Here is an 18,384-nt window from a genome sequence, read left to right on the forward strand (position 1 = left end):
ACTTTACTTGCATGGGATATTAAGGCAATAGTTATAATTACTACATTCCCTGGAATCCCCTTTCTTTGGAATTGGGATATATATTGAACACTTCCAGTTTGTGTTTAGTTTTCCATATTTTTTGACAATTTTTTGTCAACATTTGGACAGATTCAGTCTCAGTAACTTGTAGCACCTCTGTTGGTATGCCATCTGTTCCTGGTGATTTGTTTCTTCCAAGTATTTTAAGAGCAGCTTTCACTTCACATTCTAAAATTTCTATTTCTTCATTATACGGTTCCTCTGGGAATGAATCTGTCATCCGTGCATCTCTTTTATATAGTTCTTCAGTGAATTGCTTCCATTTTCCTTTTATTTTATCTTGGTCAGTCTGTTCCCCTGCTGATTATTCAACATCCTCTTGGTTTAATTTTCCTTTCATTTCTCTAATGGAATAGGGCTCTTGTCCTACCCTTTTTTGTTTGTCCTCTTCTATTTCTATACAGTAACTATTGTAATAGCTCTCTTTGTCCCTATGCACTAGTTGTTGTATTATTGCATTTGGGGTTCTAACTATGTTTCTATCTCCTTTTGCTTTTGCTTTCCTTCTTTCTTTAACCTTTTAAAGAGTTTTGTCAGTCTGCAGAACAATGGAAACACATAAGGAACGCTTGCTTTTGAAATTTACAGTGGCTATGATCTGAAGGGGTGTATTCCCCTCATGCACCCCATATCATTAGCAGTCTCTATTCAGAAAGTTCCTCATGGACCCCTCCCCCAATTACAGTTTAAATTTCAATAATTCTATTTATTTCAATAATTTAAATACCACTTACCATTGTAGTCTGTAAGTGGTGTCCAGTAAGATTACAAAATATACAATAAAGATAAAATTAGCCATAAAATTAGAAAATGTCTGCTGAAATAAGAAATACCTGAAGTTCAACGGGGGGGGGTCTGTGTCTGATCTCAGCTGGGAGGGATTTTCACAGACCTGGGCTCACAGTACTGAATACATGATTCCTGGTGGATATGATCCATACATCTGCGCCATGGGGGACCACACTACCAGTGTTTCCCCCCCCCAAAAAAACACTTACTCTCCTATCAACTATCACCACCTTTTTTAAAGTTGGAGGCAGCTCATAGAGCAGTTTGCGGATTCCTTGGGAGACTGTGGTGGAGAAGGAACCTTGGAAGGGGGAATTGGATTGATATGTAGACTACGTCCTGAACTGTATAGCCATATCAGTCCACAAGGTGCTACAGATATCAGGCACCTAGGATTCTGAGATAAAGAATCACTTGACCCTTTATACCTACTACACTATGCAGATGTATCAATACCTGCCTTTGCTAAATTAAACTGCCGTATTTCTCATTACTTTGGTTCTCTGCCTACCCCAGGAATGTGTGCTTCATTTAAAGATTGAGATGGGTCTAGTTTACAAGGCAGACTTTAATTTCTCAGAAATGTAGGAGGTATGTAATTGATGCCTGTAGCACCCGGAAGGGACATATTCAGCCTTCACTCTCCATTGTGGAACTGAGTCTACAAGCAGACCTCAAGACTACAACATCAGCTGTGTCCTTGTATTTTTGGTGTGTGTTTTATTTTTCCTTGCCCCCCTCATGCTCTGCTTGTGTAACATTCTTGCCTGAAGAAGGGCTTAGGAAAACTCAAAAGCCTGCTGTATTTTTGTGACATTTTGGTTGATCCCAATTTTGGATTTTTTTCTGGAGTTAAGATAGCCTTTGTGATACATTTTGTGACACATTTTCACCATCTGCACAGGGCTACTGTGGATTGGCATATGTGCAGTTGGAGAACTAGTAAGCCACTTGTTATTTGCAGCAAGGGTTATTATTGCCAGACACTGGAAGGATTTCAGTGTTACTGCATTAGAATATTGGTATCAAAAGGTCTGGCGAGTAGCACTTCTGGAAAAACTTAGGAACAAAATGAAAAGACTAAGGGCCACAGGAAACAATATACTTTTACTGTATTAGAACCTGGTGGGACTTTATTGATTATACCAATAGAAGAGATATGGGAAAGGCACCTTCTCCAACGTATGCAACTTGTGGACTTTGTAGTGATGTAGATATTGTTTTTCCTTTGTGTAATTTAATAAGAATGTAACAGATGAATGACTGAGAAATGTATTTATATAGGTTTCTTTTCTGTTCATGCATGCATTTTGATTAAACTTTATAAAAAAATTAAAACATGGGAATTCTTCAAACAATGTCCCCTATTTTGTATGCTTCACAAAGGCAACACTAAAAACCACGTGACTATATTTTTTTCCCTGGATTCTCTTCTCCCCTACTTCATCCTATTTCCTGCCTTTAGTTTATGCACAGAAGCATCCAAGGTTTTTTTCTTTTCTTTGGAAAGCACTCAGTGGTTGCTGCTAAAGCCAGATGATTAGCACCCCTGCTATGATGTTCCAGTTCAAGGCTTCTGCAGTACTAAGCTGGCAAGAAAGGAAAATATTAGAGACAGAAAACATGACCTTCAAAATATTATTTGTCTTGTAGCAGTACATATTAGTTTCACTATTACAAGGCCTTTTAAAAATAGTATAATGGAAATCTGAAATAATGAGAGATGTCTTGTAGCTGCCTTATGCTTGTGCATTCTGAATAGCCCCACTTCCACGGAGCTTATAACCAGGTAAATGTGCATAAGAACCCAGGCTTAGTAAAGGTTTGCTTCATGCTGTGGACATTGCCTTCCCCTTCAGCCATACCTTCCATCGACTATACCACTCTAAAGATGGTAAAGATTTCCCATAGATGCCCATCAGGAATCCTGTGGAAACCAAGGATGATTTCACACATCCATTCTACAAGAATCAAGAACCATATGGTGAACCTCCATCACAAATCATTGCTTCTCAACACCTCAAGCCTCATCTTGCTATGGAAACTATTTGCCTCAGATTGTAAGAGCCAGTGCTAAGACTGCTGTGGCTGGGCACAGCTGTAAAGTTTACTGGTCTCTTAACCATGATTACAAATTCAGTCCTAGATGCAATTACATGAGAGTAAGTTCCACACTTAATGCATCCCACAAGTGAGAGAATGTCCATCAAATCAAAAGCCCATTAAATCAAGCAGGTAAATTTCTTCCATTGGTACATTTTGAAGCAGTGATTTCCTCTTCTCTGAGACCATTATCTGCCTATCATCTATCCCATAGCTCAGTCAATCCAGCTTCCAAAATGTCCTCAAAGTCTGATAGATGGAGATCATAGTTATTTTATAAGAAAAATTTCATATATCTGAAAAGCCTGCAACCATGTTAATTAAAGTTCAATAATAATGAGAGTTACCAGTGAGGTTCAAAATTTTTTGTGGAGGAAGGGGTGTTCAAATATTAGTTTCAGAATAGATTTTGAACCCAGGCCATGCTGTCCCAAATGGATGCAGATTGGCCCTGCTAGAGGCTGCAAGGCCCTGACACACACTAATGGCATCATCTTCAAACAGCAGATCATAGAGGCAGTGACCCTGTTTCACCTGTATTATTTCCAATAATAATGTTGCTTCCATTTATTGTTATATGATTAGAACATACTGAGCAGTCACCATAGATTTCCTCTGTGAAAAAATAGCCATTACACAAACCAATTATTAGGCAAGGCAGCCCTATTCTTGGACCCATTCAATCCCCTTCTCCCTGTGGCTCAATTGTGCAATCCATGGTATGAGATATCTTTATAAAACTGAACATGTAACTTCATGCAAGGTTGATTTTCAAATTTATTTTCTTATTGTATTTACATCCCATCTTTCCTCCAAGGAGCTCAAGGTGGTATGTATGTTTATCCATCTCCCCATTTTATCCTCACAATAACCCTGTGAGGTAGGTTAAGCTGAAAGACTGTGACTGGCCTAGTGAACTACATGGCTCAGTGGATATCTGTACCCTGGTTTCTCAGGACCTAGTCCAATACTCTTAACACTATACTACACTGGCTGTACATGTGAGTACAGCCATGCTTATTTTAATAAGGTGATCAGTTTTTACAGAAAAACAGTGAAGAGGGAATAGGGGGGGAATGGGCCCAGACAGGCTTCTTGCAGAATGTTAACAAGCTTACCAGTGAGGAACAAGAGGCACAGGAACCTCCTTATGTAGAAGGCACAATATGCCTCTAAAGACCAACTGCTGGGGGTCAAAGAGCATCAGCTTGTAGGCTTACCGGAAGCATCTGCTTGGCCTCATTTGGGAAGAGGAAGCTGGACTAGATGGACCTTTGGTCTGATCCCTTAAAGTTTTAGGCTCATGTACTATCTAAATAACATATTGAATATGTGTGTGTGCTGTAAGAATAGTGCTATTCTTTCATTGAAATCCAGCCATGATGGACCCTTGAGCTCCTTTAGCATCCTTGGAGAAGAAAATAACAGAAAATGAGTTTTTAGCACGCTTTTGAATTAATGCATTTTTGTGAGTTAGGTCTAGAAGGGTTTTTTATTATAAGAACCATGTCCCTGCGCATCCTAATTTTATGTGCATTCAGTCTCTTTCTCTCTCCCTTGCTCTCTTTGCATTGTGAAATCCCTGTTGAATACATAATGTAAATCCAATTTTGGACTATTTTCAGAGCAGGAAAAGTACTTATTCTACAGAAATGTCATGGATCTTTAATATAACTCCAGCATGAATAAACATTGGGGACTCTTGCTTTGCCGACCAGAGCTTGATTTTCATATATTAAGGAGATTACTCATGAATAAATAAGGAGAACTGACATGTTGGCCAAGTAAGAGAGACACATTCAGAATGTTAATGTGCTGCTAAACTGAAAGTGATATTTCAGTGCTCAGGAATGGGCACAGGAGAATTAAACACTTTAGGTCAGCGTTCCCCAGCTTGGTGCACACCAGATCTTTTGGACCGCCATTCCCATCATTCCTGACTATTGGGCATATTAGCTGGGGCTGATGGGAGTTGTGGTCTAAAACATCTAGAGGGCACAAGGTTGAAAAAGACTGCTGTATCTTTGTTAAGAATTAAGGATAACTTAATTCAATAAAACTGTTCTGCAGAGTGGCAGAGTTCTAGAAGAGTATTCTTCACATGTTTTGTGTGATTGCAACAGAAGACGTTTGCAAAGCTAGGCTTGTCTATTCCAGAGTTTTCAAGTCTGATGTTACAACCTAAAACTGGTGAACCAAGATGTGAAAGGATTATTAGATGAAGATGCTCTTTACCCAAAAATTAAGCCATCTTAATGCTTTTCAGGGTTTCCAAAGTGCCTTAAGCCATAAACAGCTTCATTCTCATCTTTTTGTGATTGTGGCATCTAAATGTTCTGCTCTGGTTCTACCACAGCCTTTTCCGGACATTCTAGTGCAGAAATGAACACAGGAAATAGGATCACAGATGCTGTCTCTATTCCCAAATTCCATATCATTTACTTATCTACCATATTTATAGTCTGCCATTCACCTGAAGGTCCCAGGGCAGCAATACATAAAATTTAAACAAACATTAAACATAATATTAAAACAGCCCAACATTAATAGTATACAAATAAAGCAGCAGCAGCAATAAAAATCCAATGTACTTCAGACTTTTGGGGAGGCTGTAAACCATGATACATTTAAGTGATTTCTGTGCGAGTCCATTTATGTACCTGTGATGGATCATGATCTTTCTTTTTCATCCCATTGTCAAGTGTACTACATCCCATCATGTGCCAAAGCACTGCTATAACCAATTAAAATGGATGGACTATCCTAGTCTAAGAGCATAAGGAGCCTTGCAAACACCAAAATACATTGTGATGCTTGGGGAGCAGGTCCCTTTGCTTAAGTGTGTTTAATACTGGGGGCTTCAAATATTCCTTGCTGGCAACTGTGCAACAACCCCAACTTACTCCAGAGCCTCAATTATGTAGAAAACAGCCTCAATTATGCAACTACCTTTCAGAAACAATCTGAGAGTAAGAAGGCTAACAATAGTAGTCAGATTTTCCACTCTGTGCTCCCAATCCCAGTATCAGGTCACCAGGGGTGTGTGTGTGTGTGTGTGTGTGTGTGTGTGTGTGTGTGAGAGAGAGAGAGAGAGAGAGAGAGAGAGAGAGAGAGAGATGGGCCTCCCTACTCACCTTTATGGTGTGGCATGGGGAAGGTATAAGCAAAATTGTTTGCCCTTTCCCTCACAGGGTTTGGTTGCCAGAATAGCTGCAAGCATTGCCTGATACATATAGTTAGTTCCCACACCCAGTCTTTCATCTGCGGGTTTTTGGTTAATCTTAACAAAAGTGGCCCATGATTCAACCCAACTAAATGTGTCCAGGTGAGGTTTCACTTCTAAACATGGCAATTCAACAACTTTATTCATAAGAACATAAACATAAGAACATAAGAAGAGCCTGCTGAATCACGCTAGTGGCCCATCTATTCCAGCATCCTGTTCTCACAGTGGCCAACCAGGTGCCTGGGGGAAGCCCGCAAGCAGGACCTGAGTGCAAGAACACTCTCCCCTCCTGAGGCTTCCGGCAACTGGTTTTCAGAAGCATGCTGCCTCTGATTAGGGTGGCAGAGCACAGCCATCACGGCTAGTAGCCATTGATAGCCCTGTCCTCCATGAATTTGTCTAATCTTCTTTTAAAGCCATCCAAGCTGGTGGCCATTACTGCATCTTGTGGGAGCAAATTCCATAGTTTAACTATGCGCTGAGCAAAGAAGTACTTCCTTTTGTCTGTCCTGAATCTCCCAACATTCAGCTTCTTTGAATGTCCACGAGTTCTAGCATTATGAGAGAGGGACAATAACTTTTCGCTATCCATTTTCTCAATGCCATGCATAATTTTATACACTTCTATCATGTCTCCTCTGACCCGCCTTTTCTGTAAACTAAAAAGCCCCAAATGCTGCAACCTTTCCTCGTAAGGGAGTCGCTCCATCCCCTTGATCATTCTGGTTGCCCTCTTCTGAATCTTTTCCAACTCTAGAATATCCTTTTTGAGATGAGGCGACCAGAACTGCACACAGTATTCCAAATGCGGCTGCACCAAAGATTTATACAACGGCATTATGATATCGGCTGTTTTATTTTCAATACCTTTCCTAATTATCGCTAGCATGGAATTTGCCTTTTTCACAGCTGCCGCACACTGGGTCGACATTTTCATTGTGCTGTCCACTACAACCCCGAGGTCTCTCTCCTGGTCGGTCACTGCCAGTTCAGACCCCATGAGCGTATATGTGAAATTCAGATTTTTTGCTCCAATATGCATAATTTTATGCTTGTTTATATTGAATTGCATTTGCCATTTTTCCGCCCATTCACTCAGTTTGGAGAGGTCATTTTGGAGCTCTTCGCAATCCCTTTTTGTTTTAACAACCCTGAACAATTTAGTGTCATCAGCAAACTTGGCCACTTCACTGCTCACTCCTAATTCTAGGTCATTAATGAACAAGTTGAAAAGTACAGGTCCCAATACCGATCCCTGAGGGACTCCACTTTCTATAGCCCTCCATTGGGAGAACTCTCCGTTTATTCCTACTCTCTGCTTTCTGCTTCTTAACCAATTCCTTATCCACAAGAGGACCTCTCCTCTTATTCCATGACTGCTAAGCTTCCTCAGAAGTCCTTGGTGAGGTACCTTGTCAAACGCTTTTTGAAAGTCTAAGTACACTATGTCCACTGGATCACCTCTATCTATATGCTTGTTGACACTCTCAAAGAATTCTAATAGGTTACTGAGACAGGACTTTCCCTTGCAGAAGCCATGCTGGCTCTGCTTCAGCAGGGCTTGTTCTTCTATGTGCTTAGTTAATCTAGCTTTAATAATACTTTCTACCAGTTTTCCAGGGACAGAAGTTAAGCTAACTGGCCTGTAATTTCCGGGATCCCCTCTGGATCCCTTTTTGAAGATTGGCGTTACATTTGCCACTTTCCAGTCCTCAGGCACGGAGGAGGACCCAAGGGACAAGTTACATATTTTAGTTAGCAGATCAGCAATTTCACATTTGAGTTCTTTGAGAACTCTCGGGGGGATGCCATCCGGGCCTGGTGATTTGTCAGTTTTTATATTGTCGATTAAGCCTAGAACTTCCTCTCTCGTTACCACTATTTGTCTCAGTTCCTCAGAATCCCTTCCTGCAAATGTTAGTTCAGGTTCAAGGATCTGCCCTATATCTTCCACTGTGAAGACAGATGCAAAGAATTCATTTAGCTTCTCTGCAATCTCCTTATCGTTCTTTAGTACACCTTTGACTCCCTTATCATCCAAGGGTCCAATCGCCTCCCTAGATGGTCTCCTGCTTTTAATGTATTTATAGAATTTTTTGTTGTTGGTTTTTAGCAATGTTCTTAGCAATGTGCTCCTCAAATTCTTTTTTAGCATCCCTTATTGTCTTCTTGCATTTCTTTTGCCAGAGTTTGTGTTGTTTTTTATTTTCTTCATTCGGACAAGACTTCCATTTTCTGAAGGAAGACATTTTGCCTCTAAGAGCTTCCTTGACTTTGCTCGTTAACCATGCTGGCGTCTTCTTGGCCCTGGCGGTACCTTTTCTGATCTGCAGTAGGCACTCCAGTTGAGCTTCTAATATAGTGTTTTTAAACAACTTCCAAGCATTTTCGAGTGATGTGACCCTCTGGACTTTGTTTTTCAGCTTTCTTTTTACCAATCCCCTCATTTTTGTGAAGTTTCCTCTTTTGAAGTCAAATGTGACCATGTTGGATTTTCTTGGCAATTGGCCAGTTACATGTATGTTTAATTTAATAGCACTGTGGTCACTGCTCCCAATCGGTTCAACAACACTTGCATCTCGCACCAGGTCCCGGTCCCCACTGAGGATTAAGTCCAGGGTTGCCATCCCTCTGGTCGGTTCCATGACCAACTGGTCTAGGGCATAGTCATTTAGAATATCTAGAAACTTTGCTTCTTTGTCATGACTGGAACACATATGCGGCCAGTCTATGTCCGGGTAGTTGAAGTCACCCATTACTACCACATTTCCTAGTTTGGATGCTTCCTCAATTTCATATCTCATCTCAAGATCTCCCTGAGCATTTTGATCAGGGGGACGATAGATCGTTCCCAGTATTAAGTCCCTCCTGGGGCATGGTATCACCACCCACAATGATTCTGTGGAGGAGTCTGCCTCTTTTGGGGTTTCGAGCTTGCTGGATTCAATGCCTTCTTTCACGTATAGAGCGACTCCGCCACCAATACGTCCTTCCCTGTCCTTCCGATATAATTTATATCCAGGGATAACCGTATCCCACTGGTTTTCTCCATTCCACCAGGTCTCTGTTATGCTCACTATATCAATGCACTCCTCTAAGACCAAGCACTCCAGTTCTCCCAACTTGGTTCGGAGGCTCCTAGCATTAGCGTACAGGCACTTGTAAGCAGTGTCTCTCTTCAAGTGTCTTTGGCACTTGTGGTTTGGCCTGTGGTAGTTTTGCTCTTCTGAATTTATATTTATTTATTTTATTTATATCCTGTGCCCCTGCTCTCACAATGCCTACTTCTAGGCCTACCCCTTTTAAAATTTCATCATTTCTTTGGTTTTTATCCCAGGGGGGAGGTTTATTCCGAACCGGATCTTCCTCAGTTCCTGTCAGGTTTTCCCCCTCATTCAGTTTAAAAGCTGCTCTGCTACCTTTTTAATTTTAAGTGCCAGCAGTCTGGTTCCATTCTGGTTCAAGTGGAGCCCGTCCCTTTTGTACAGGCCCGGCTTGTCCCAAAATGTTCCCCAGTGCCTAACAAATCCAAATCCTTCCACCCGACACCATAGTCTCATCCACGCATTGAGACTGCAAAGCTGGGCCTGTCTGGCTGGTCCTGCGCGTGGAACCGGTAGCATTTCAGAGAAAGCCACTGTCATGGCCCCGTCAGAGGACTCCTCAGATGAGGACGACTCGGGAGTAACAGCAGCAGACCCAGGAGCAGCAGGAGACACGGAGGAGCCTCCTGAGAATCCAGCTCCTTCTGCCCCTCAGCTGCAGAGCACCCCAGGGACAGCAGAGGCCCTGCAGCCAGACACAGACAGTGAACAGGATACTCCCCCCTCACCTGCAGAACGTAGACAGCAGAAGGTCAGGCAGAAGAGAGGCAGGCCTGTCTCCTTAAGGCCCAAACGCTGAGGGCTCACACCTGCTGTCCATCCTGCTCTTTATAAGGCACACCTTGGCTGCAGCTTGTTGCTGACCGCAACGTCAGGCATGGCTTTGTGTAGACCTAGTTTCCCTGCAGCATCTCTTTGACTGACCTCCTTGGCAATTGATCCCGGACCTCCACTGACCTCGCTTCTGGACTTCTGACTCGGCAAGTACACTTCGGATAGGCCTGGCAGATTTACAACCTGACTGCTGGCTAAGGACTTTCCTTCCCTGCCAAAGACCCAGGAATTTCCAGCCCCCCCTGACACTGCTGACGCAGTGTAGAGCTGACAGTTTGCAGTCAGCGCAAAACAAAGCAGGCAAACGAGGGAGTGGGGGAAGTGCTGACCATGGAGCAACTCCAGCAGGAAAAATTGCTCCTGCTCTCACAAGTAGACCAGCTGCTGTTGGCCGTCCAAGGCTTGCAAACCCAGCTAGCAGCAGCCCCACCCCCTCTCCCTACAGGGAGAGCCAAGTGCCCTGTGACTCTCCCAGAGAAATTTACTGGGGCTTCCGACCAGCTCTCAGCCTTCTTGGCCCAGGCCCAGCTCTTCATGGAGTTACGCCTAGAGGCCTTCCCAGATGATAAGACCCGGGTGGGATTCTTGATTAACCTGTGCACCGGGGCGGCAGCTAGATGGGCCACGCCCCTGCTCCTCGAGCAGAGCCCCGTGCTCAGCGACCTAGCCACCTTCACCAGAGAACTGAAGGCTATGTTCGAGGACCCAGTCCAATCTGCCACAGCCAACCACCGGATACGCAGGCTGCGGCAAGGCCGACACCCCTTGGGGGTATATGTAACAGACTTTCGTCTATTGCAACAAACCCTGGGCTGGAACGAAGCCGCTCTCATGGACCAGTTTCAGGAGGGGCTGTCGGATGAGCTCCTGGATGAGCTAGCTAGGGTGGAGCGGCCTGGAACCCTGCAAGCCCTCATACGCCTGTGTCTCCAGATTGACGGGAGGCTGGAAAGCAGGCGTGCTGCCAACCGACCCCAGCCAGTCTACAGAGCATCAGCCCCAGTGGCGGGGCCCTTGGAGCCTGTCAGCAAGGACCCTACACCCCCGGCAGAACCGATGCAGCTGGGAGGGGCTCGGCCATGTCTCTCTGCGGCCGAAAAGCGGCGACACCGGCAACAGGGCCTCTGCCTGTATTGCGGGGCCCCGGGACATTTTGCAGCCCAGTGTTCTGCGAAACGACCCACAGCCCCTGCCTTGGGAAACGCCCATGCCCCGGCCTTCACAGGCCCCTGAGCCGGGGCACCCTCATGGTCCAAGGGGCCTGCCACCTCAGTTCCTCACCGCCCAAGCATCTGACCGTGTTGATCGCACTGACAGTCCCCGGAAGAGGGACCCTACAAGTACCTGCCATGCTGGACTCAGGATCCACCAGCAATTTTATGGACATGTCCTTTCCCAAGCTCCACCGGGTTCCTAGTCAACCCATTCACCGCCCCCTCCTGGTGGAGACTATTGATGGCCGGCTTCTCGCCTCGGGCCCTGTAGTACAGGAGACAGTGCCGCTCGACATGGCCCTGGGGGAGCATGAGGAAAACCTCCAGTACCTCATAGACTGGCAGGGGACGGCCCTGAGGAACGCTCCTGGGAAGATGCGGCGCAGGTGCATGCCCCTTGTCTGCTCCGGTGCTTCCACCAGCACTACCCGGATAAGCCGGGCCCCGGCGGGTGGCGGAGGGTTGGTCGTGGGGCGGGGGATGGTGTCATGGCCCCCTCAGAGAACTCCTCAGATGAGGACGACTCGGGAGTAACAGCAGCAGACCCAGGAGCAGCAGGAGACACGGAGGAGCCTCCTGAGAATCCAGCTCCTTCTGCCCCTCAGCTGCAGAGCACCCCAGGGACAGCAGAGGCCCTGCAGCCAGACACAGACAGTGAACAGGATACTCCCCCCTCACCTGCAGAACGTAGACAGCAGAAGGTCAGGCAGAAGAGAGGCAGGCCTGTCTCCTTAAGGCCCAAACGCTGAGGGCTCACACCTGCTGTCCATCCTGCTCTTTATAAGGCACACCTTGGCTGCAGCTTGTTGCTGACTGCAACGTCAGGCGTTGCTTTGTGTAGACCTAGTTTCCCTGCAGCATCTCTTTGACTGACCTCCTTGGCAATTGATCCCGGACCTCCACTGACCTCGCTTCTAGACTTCTGACTCGGCAAGTACGCTTCGGATAGGCCTGGCAGATTTACAGCCCAACTGCTGGCTAAGGACTTTCCTTCCCTGCCAAAGACCCAGGAATTTCCAGCCCCCCTGACACTGCTGACGCAGTGTAGAGCTGACAGCCACCTTGGAGGTCCTGGCTTTCAGCATCCTACCTAGCAACCTAAATTTTGCTTCCAGGACCTCACGGCTGCATTTCTCCATGTCGTTGGTGCCAACGTGCACCACGACCACTGACTCCTCCCCAGCACTGTCTACCAAACTATCTAAATGACGGGCGATATCCGCAACCTTCGCACCAGGCAGGCAAAACGCCTTGCGGTCTACACGCCCATCACACACCCCACTGTCTATGTTCCTAATGATCGAATCACCCACTACAAGGATTCCTCCACCCCCTGGAGATATATCCTCGGCACGAGAGGATAGCTGCTCATCCCCCAAGGAATGGGTCCCTTCTAAGGGATCGTTTCCCTCTTCCTCAGCTGGATGCTCTCCTTCTCCGAGACCATCGTTCTCCAAGGAGCTATCATCGTTGGAGTGGGACACAGCCATAACGTCCCTGAAGGCCTCCTCCACACACCTCTCTGCCTTTCTCAGCTTTTCCAGGTCCGCCACCTTGGCCTCAAGGAAATGAAGTCATTCCCGGAGAGCCAGGAGCTCATTGCACTGAGAGCACACCCACGACTTCTGTCCAACAGGCAGATAGTCGTACATGCTGCAGGCGGTGCAAAACACTGGAAAGCCCCCACACCCCTGCTGGCTTCTTACCTGCATAGTTTTATAGACTGCAGTTTAGTTAAGGTTAGGGAAATATTCCTGTTTTAACAGGACATCCAAGATTCTTAAACTTGCTTATATTATCCTCATTTATATATTCGTGGCTTCATGAACTGCATTTTTCCAGTTTCAACTTATCCCTCCTTACAAGAACAAAAGCCATTAACTAGCCAATTACATTCTCTCTCTGTGTGTGTGTGTGAGCGTGTGAGCGTGTGAGCGTGTGAGCGTGTGTGTGTGTGAGTGAGTGAGATATATATATATATATATATATATATATATATATATATATATTTAGGCCGTGATCTGGCTTCATCACAATATGCAATGTGTCATCTGTGCTTGCCTGCTAGTCTGCCGCTACTTCCAGTGAACATTATATTGCCTCAATAACATAGTTGTGCCTAAGGGACAAAAAATTTGCAAAGATGGAAAATACCTGGAGAGAACTATTAAAAATTTACAATCTAATCATGACATTGTAATTGGGTTCTCCAGTGAAAGGAGAAGCTCAAGTGTTAAAAATAAATAGTAGTTCTCATTCTCCTTTAGGGGGTGGAAAAAGGTGGATGTCATTCAATATAACAAGCGGTTGGAGGGAGGTGCCCAGAATGACAAAACAAAAAGATAAGAAGTCACAATTTTATTCCGTTTATGCAATTAAAATATGTAAAAAGCCCAACGCATTTTGGCTAATCAAATCTAGCCTTCATTAGGGGCTGAAAGAGATGGATATACATTGAAATTACTTAACATACTATTCAAAATTGTAACTTAGAGTTTTAGTTTTTTGGGGGAGGGAAAACAAACATTTTTCTGTTATTATGTTATTATTACTCACATGCTTGTTTCAATTTTCTTCAAAATGATAACGTTGGTCTTATTCAAAAGAATACAAGTAGTCAGTAATGCGTTCGTCAGGCTGAGTCTGTTAAGCGTGTTTATTGAGAGCTGCCAAGAAAAATATAGCTTATCTCAAATACTTTCAGCTGGAATTTGCGCTTGTTGAGTAATTGCTGACTCTCATTCCTTAGGGATCCTGTTTCAATTACGTATAGGTTTGCAGAGTGAAAAATAATATGTCTTAAATGGTCTCTATGAGAGTTCAAAATCGCTTAATAATTGTAATCACTTTTGTGTTGGATTTAATATGCGCGCTTCCTTTGAAAGAGGGATAACTATAAACACACATTCCATGGTTTTTTTCATTAGTCAAAACATTGATAAAAGAAAGAAAGCAAACGTTTGCACGTATGTCGAAAGTTGCAGAGCAAGATGTAGTTTGTCTCTGATGTTGCCAGCTAGAGTATGCATTAATTGAATAATTATGACCTCTCGTTTCTTAGGGATCTCGTTGTAATTGCATATAGATTCACAGAGTGAACTTTAGTATATGCCAAATGATCTCAGTTAGAGATCAGATTAGATGGATAATCGCAGTCACCCTTATCTTAATGATGTTGTTCCAATTCTATATATTTATAACAAGGAAAGAAAATCCAAGTCTTCATTCAGTCCACCTGGAGAAAGAGTGTCTAATTTTAGAATCCATGCAATTTCTCTCCTCAGAAGTGCATTCAAATTAAGTCCACGTATTTTTTCTAAGTCCCAAAACTGAAAATCTTTGTGAGTATGGTTAAAATCCAAAAAATGATTTACTAGTGGCGCACTTCTCCTCTTGCATCTGATGTTGCTTAAATGCTCTCCAATTCTTACTTTAAGAGGTCTACTTGTCTGGCCAATGTATATTTTTGGACAACTACATTGTATGATATAGACTACATGCGATGTATTGCATGTGGTAAGATGCATGAGAGGATATGTTTGATGGTTTGTGGGACTGGTAAATTGAACTCTTTTTGAGGTATATTTACAATACACACAATGGGCACATGGATAATGTCCTGTAGGTCCTGTTGAGTTCAAAAACAACCTAGATGAGTTGTCTCTAAAGGTACTCCTTACTAGAATATCCTGAATGTTTTTAGTCCTTTTAAAGGAGACCATGGGCTTATCAGAGCAGCCAGGAATCTGTTGTATCAAGTGCCAGTATTTTTGGATGCTTTTCTGAAGCCTATTAGTGATGTTGTTATATGTTAGGTTACAGTGTATCCGTCCTGAGGTCATACGTGGCGTAGGGTGCAAGAGATCCTGGTGTTTTTGATGTAAAGCCTTCTGGTAGTTGTTTTCCACCACTTGCTTTGGATAGCCCCTCTGTATCAGCTGTTGTTTGAGGGACCCGGAGTGATGTACAAAGTCTTTGTGCGAAGTACAGTTTCGTTTTATTTGAAGGAATTGGCTGTACGGGAGATTTTGTCTAAGCGGTCTGGGGTGTGAACTGTCATACCTTAAATATGTGTTTCTGTCAGTAGAGTTTTTGTATAGAGATGTATGTAACTGATTTCCACGCTTGATAATGTGGAGGTCTAAGAAATGGATATCTGTACTGCTGTATTGTGTATGAAATTTTATGTAACTATTTCTATTGTTGAGCCATTTGGATTTTTTTTCCAAACTCTGTTTGTTTCCATTCCATATTAAAAAAACATCGTCTATATATCATAGCCATCATCTTAAATGAACCGAAAAGGGGCTGTGTTGAGAAGTTATTTCTTTTTCAAAATGTCCCATATATAAATTTGCTACTTCTGGAGCCATGGGACACCACATAGCTACTCCTTTAACTTGCCAGTAAAACATATTATCGAACTTAAAGTAATTTTTCTCCATCGTTAACTCCGCCAGGGAACATAGATAATGTGTTGGGGGATGTCTGTCGGTCCTTTGATCTAATGTGCTTCTGATAATACCCATAGCTTCTTCTTGTGGAATGCTTGTGTACAGTGAATGAACATCCATGGTGACTAATATGTCTCGAGATTCAGTGTGGATGTGCTGAATTTTGTTTATAAAGTCCGTGGAGTCACGTACAAATGAGGGAATGTTGGGTACAAATGGTTTTAGAAAAAAATCTATAAATTGAGCCAAGGGTTCTAAAAGGGAATTGCACCCTGATACGATGGGTCTTCCCGGGAGAGGTGAAATGCCCTTGTGGATTTTGGGTAGTGTGTAAAACACTGGAATCCTTGGTGTAAGGTTGCTCAAAAATCTTTTTTCCTGTTCAGTAATGTAACCAAGGCTCAAGCCCTCCTCAAGAGTGACTTTGATTAGCTGTGCGATGTTTATTGTAGGATCTCGTGCACATGGAGTGTAAGCTGTACTGTCTGCTAGTTGTCTGAGGACTTCTGTTTTATAATCACTGATGTCTTGGATGACAATTGCTCCCCCTTTATCTGCTGGTTTAATAATTATATTGTTGTCCCTGGATAATTTTTGTAGAGCAAGATGTTCTTCTCTACTAAGATTATGCCACGAGTTGGATGTGGATGTTTCTAATATTTTGAGATCTGTGAGAAGTCTTTCAAAAGTGGCAATGGAAGGATCTTTTGGTCCTGGTGGCATAAAATGGGATCGTGTTTTGGAAAAGGTATGTGGGTTTGGAGATGCTGAATTGCCAAAAAAATGATGCAATTTGATGCTTCTGATGAAACTGAAGAGGTCTAGGTGGACTTGAACCGAATCATGTGCAGGGGTAGGAACAAATGCGAGTCTCTATGGGGGAGAGGTGTCTGCTGGACAAGTTGATAATCAGCGTTTCTTGCATAGACAATACGGAGGGGACCAATGATTCATGTGGTGTTTTTGACGAGGAGTGTGGCTGGCATTGGAATGGTGTTTCCTTCTGTCTTCTAAAAAAGAGGTGGAGTCGCAGTGAATACTATTGTCTGCATCGCTGCTTTCCGCAGTGGTTCCTACCCCCGCACATGATCCGGTTCAAGTCGTATATAGACGATGTTTTTTTAATATGGAATGGAAACACACAGAGTTTGGAAAAAAATTTTCATATGGGTCAACAATAGAAATAGTTACATAAAATTTGATACACAATACAGCAGTATAGATACCCATTTCTTAGACCTCCACATTATCAAGCGTGGAAATCAGTTACATACATCTCTATACAAAAACTCTACTGACAGAAACACGTATTTAAGGTATGACAGTTCACACCCCAGACCGCTTAGACAAAATCTCCCGTACAGCCAATTCCTTCAAATAAAACGAAACTGTACTTCACACAAAGACTTTGTACATCACTCCGGGTCCCTCAAACAACAGCTGATACAGAGGGGCTATCCAAAGCAAGTGGTGGAAAACAACTACCAGAAGGCATTACATCAAAAACACCAGGATCTCTTGCACCCTACACCACGTATGACCTCAGGACGGATACACTGTAACCTAACATATAACAACATCACTAGTAGGCTTCAGAAAAGCATCCAAAAATACTGGCACTTGATACAACAGATTCCTGGCTGCTCTGATAAGCCCATGGTCTCCTTTAAAAGGACTAAAAACATTCAGGATATTCTAGTAAGGAGTACCTTTAGAGACAACTCATCTAGGTTGTTTTTGAACTCAACAGGACCTACAGGACATTACCCATGTGCCCATTGTGTGTATTGTAAATATACCTCAAAAAGAGTTCACTTTACCAGTCCCACAAACCATCAAACATATCCTCTCATGCATCTTACCACATGCAATACATCGCATGTAGTCTGTATCATACAATGTAGTTGTCCAAAAATATACATTGGCCAGACAAGTAGACCTCTTAAAGTAAGAATTGGAGAGCATTTAAGCAACATCAGATGCAAGAGGAGAAGTGCGCCACTAGTAAATCATTTTTTGGATTTTAACCATACTCACAAAGATTTTCAGTTTTGGGGCTTAGAAAAAATACGTGGACTTAATTTGAATGCACTTCTGAGGAGAGAAATTGCATGGATTCTAAAATTAGACACTCTTTCTCCAGGTGGACTGAATGAAGACTTGGATTTTCTTTCCTTGTTATAAATATATAGAATTGGAACAACATCATTAAGATAAGGGTGACTGCGATTATCCATCTAATCTGATCTCTAACTGAGATCATTTGGCATATACTAAAGTTCACTCTGTGAATCTATATGCAATTACAACGAGATCCCTAAGAAACGAGAGGTCATAATTATTCAATTAATGCATACTCTAGCTGGCAACATCAGAGACAAACTACATCTTGCTCTGCAACTTTCGACATACGTGCAAACGTTTGCTTTCTTTCTTTTATCAATGTTTTGACTAATGAAAAAAACCATGGAATGTGTGTTTATAGTTATCCCTCTTTCAAAGGAAGCGCGCATATTAAATCCAACACAAAAGTGATTACAATTATTAAGCGATTTTGAACTCTCACAGAGACCATTTAA

The 18,384-nt window shown here is 43.2% G+C and overlaps 1 protein-coding gene and 1 long non-coding RNA gene across 3 annotated transcripts in view; one reads left to right on the plus strand and one right to left on the minus strand.

Moving 5' to 3' along the window:
* Positions 1-14,118, minus strand: part of LOC133382928 (uncharacterized) — an 85,178-nt gene extending 71,060 nt beyond the window's left edge. The window contains exon 1 of the long non-coding RNA XR_009762123.1: positions 13,908-14,118. This is a non-coding gene — a long non-coding RNA (uncharacterized LOC133382928). The remainder of the gene's footprint in view (positions 1-13,907) is intronic.
* The window catches only part of PCSK2 (proprotein convertase subtilisin/kexin type 2), a 199,192-nt gene that overhangs the window by 161,571 nt on the left and 19,237 nt on the right, over positions 1-18,384 (plus strand). The gene's annotated exons all lie outside the window — the stretch shown is intronic.

This window comes from Rhineura floridana, chromosome 4 (genome assembly GCF_030035675.1).
Source record: "Rhineura floridana isolate rRhiFlo1 chromosome 4, rRhiFlo1.hap2, whole genome shotgun sequence".
NCBI classification, from domain to species: Eukaryota; Metazoa; Chordata; class Lepidosauria; order Squamata; family Rhineuridae; genus Rhineura; species Rhineura floridana.